This window comes from Taudactylus pleione, unplaced genomic scaffold (genome assembly GCF_031769625.1).
Source record: "Taudactylus pleione unplaced genomic scaffold, aTauple2 ptg000321l, whole genome shotgun sequence".
NCBI classification, from domain to species: Eukaryota; Metazoa; Chordata; class Amphibia; order Anura; family Myobatrachidae; genus Taudactylus; species Taudactylus pleione.
The window spans coordinates 2,059,523-2,062,570 of NW_028284722.1; the positions used below are offsets into that span (position 1 = coordinate 2,059,523).

At 40.2% G+C, this 3,048-nt stretch overlaps 1 pseudogene; it reads right to left on the reverse strand.

Annotated features, from left to right (window-relative positions):
• Positions 1-2,692: 2,692 nt before the first annotated feature.
• On the reverse strand, positions 2,693-2,811 carry LOC148509521 (5S ribosomal RNA; annotated as a pseudogene).
• Between the last annotated feature and the right edge of the window lie 237 nt (positions 2,812-3,048).

Consider the following 3,048-nt stretch of genomic DNA (forward strand, 5'->3'; position numbering starts at 1 on the left):
TACAGCGCACACAAGTTACAAACACAGATTTTTTTTTTTTTTTTTTGAGCGCACTTTGTGGGTTTCACCACCCTTCAACAGACGAGCCAGCTGGCCCTTGACTTATAACACAGGCGCACGCTTGGCGCTGCTACTTTGTTGATGCACATGCGGCTACAGAGCACACAAGTCACAAACACAGAAAAATACATTATTTTTTTTGGAGTATGCTTTCGGTTTATACCACCCTTCAACAGACAAGCCAGCCGGCCCTTTATTATGACACAGGTGTGCGTTTGGCACTACTTTGTTGATGCACATGTGGCTACAGCACACACAAGTCACAAGTACAGAGAAATATTTTTTTTTTTGGAGCTCGCTTTGGGGGTTACACCACCCTTCAACAGATGAGCCAGCTGGCCCTTGACTTATGACACAGACGCATGCTTGGAGCTACTTTGTTGATACATGTGCAGCTACAGCACACACAAACAGAATTTTTTTTTTTTGCACTTGGGGGGAGCACCTCTGATGGACAGAGCACCCCCTGGAGAACACTACAGCATCCCTTTAGGACTATAGCCTTTATGGGACACTACACAACACAGCCCAGCCCCTATGGACTTTGGAGTGGACACAGCCCCTATGGATAAGAGACTGCACAGCACAGCCCAGGCAGCCCCTATGGACTTTGGAGTGGACACAGCCCCTATGGACGACAACAGCAGCATAACTCCCACCCTCCTGTTTCACTGTCCACAGCCGGAGTGAAAAATGGCACTGATGCAGGGACCTTTTATTGAATCCAAAACCCGCAAGAATCCGACAGCGGGATGATGATGTTTTGCCTCAATTTCAGATCCGAGTCAGGCGGGAAAACTCGAATCTGACTCGGATCCGGCTCGGATCGGGGGGCTCGGGGGAGTTCTGATTTCAGAAATCCATACCCGTCTCATCCCATATATATATATATATATATACAATTGAAACTGATTCAAGCAACTAGCGTGTCTTATGTATAATGACATTTTATAACCCACTGGGTCAAGAATGAAGTGCAGCAGTGGTCATATATAATGACGTTTTATAACCAACTGGGTCAAGAATGAAGTGCAGTAGTGGTTTTATATATATATATATATATATATATATATATAAATGCAAAAGTAAAGTAGCAAAGTGTAGATGTAAAGTGCTTTGTGAAAAAAAGTGCAGCGTGTGCAAAAATGTGCTACTAAAGTGCTGAAATAGACCAATAATTTAACTGTTTAAAATGACCCCATCAAAATGAGGATGATAAAGTGCTTTATAAATACCAAAGAATATACCATTGATATGAACAGAGTGTAATAAAGATAAATATATAGCAATTTATTTATACATGAACAAAAATCCAAAGCACAGCCTAGCAATGATCACAACCTCTAATCAACCCTTAATGGGTAACCAGGTGGATAATAAAGTACAATCTGCTATGCAAGTATTATTAGACAATATGATAATAAATACACTTCATAAAACAATAGTTAATAACATCCAATTCATAGCACAGTAAGGAAAAAAATAAAACTAGGTTTAAAATAAAAAGTGTTAAAAAGACAATAGGTTTTAAAAGGTTCCATACTTAACTGATTCAAATGTAATATTGTTCATAAGGCAAGAGGAAGCTTTCCAACATGTTTCATCCATCTAGGACTTCATCAAGGGGTACTGCTGCTATGAGGTACTCCTACATTTATACCCAGTAGGTACGGACTAATTGGAATAAATTATGACCTCACTTCTGGTCAACAGGGATAATGTGTATGTGTTCTTACAATCAATTCACCCATGAAAGACTGCTATGTTATAGCATTGAGCTTTTTATATGCTATGACCCATAGGTCTAATCCGATTCCTTTCATGTCTGTATGTGTGGATCGCAATCTCCCTCCTTCTGTGTACGCTGCATCACTTCCACCCAGTTGGGCTGCTCAACTCATATGCAGGCATCTTCATGGGGGCAGTCCTGCTCCTTCCGTGTGGGCTGCATCACTTCTGCCCTGCTGGGCCGCTCCACTTGTATACTGACGTCTTTGTGCTCACAGCGTGGCTGTCCATCGCTGATCAGTGTGTTCCCAATTTCATGGTACGCCGCTGCGGCCATGCTCCCTGATAGGTTCATTCTTCTTGGGGGCTAGACTGGGTTGCCATCTTGACTATTCCGTCTTTGTGACCCAGATGTGACAGTATATCCGCCCTTCCTGCGATTTTTTCCTATGTATTGATTAGTCCAATCAGATTATTATGCAGCTCTTTAGAGTCAAAAAGATTTATTAGTAATAGCTTACATTATATTTTGAGTTGGATCAAGGTTAGTATTAGCCACGATGGTGTTCCAAAAATATTTGGAAATTATTTGAGACTCCATAATCATAAAATATCCTACTAAACATACATTGTACATACCTGGACTTTATGTACTAAATTATAATAAATAAATAAATAAATATATCAGATCTAGGAGACAATATGAAAAACACGGATGTAAAGACATCTGCTCATAATATCCATGTGGAAATATATAACAATCTAATGCAACACAGCTTGTTCTGATTTCTGAATTCCTTCAATATTCAATTTGATTAAGAAATGGAAACCCCAAGGTTTTTCTCCATGTATCCTTTTATGTCTTCAGTGACTTCACAGTTCGCCATAGGCTTATAACTGGTGATATCTACAGCACCTGGTATTCTCAGGAGGTCTCCCATCCAAGTACTGACCAGGCCCAGACATGCTTAGTTTCCAAAATCAGACATGATTGGGCATTAGCACTCTGGAATGGCTGTAGATACCAATATTCTGTGTATGCCTCTTAGATAATTTGTTGCCCAGGTCACCACATCTTTCACCTAGGGTGACCTATTATATGGCTTTAAAAGTTAGGTCTTCTGGATTTGACCCATGTTTAATGTTAAAATGTCTAGAGACTGCATGTCCTTCCACTTTATTCTTGATATTCTGGATATGTTCTTGTATCCTAATTTTCAGGGGTCTTTTCATCTTCCATATGTACTTGTAGCCACATGT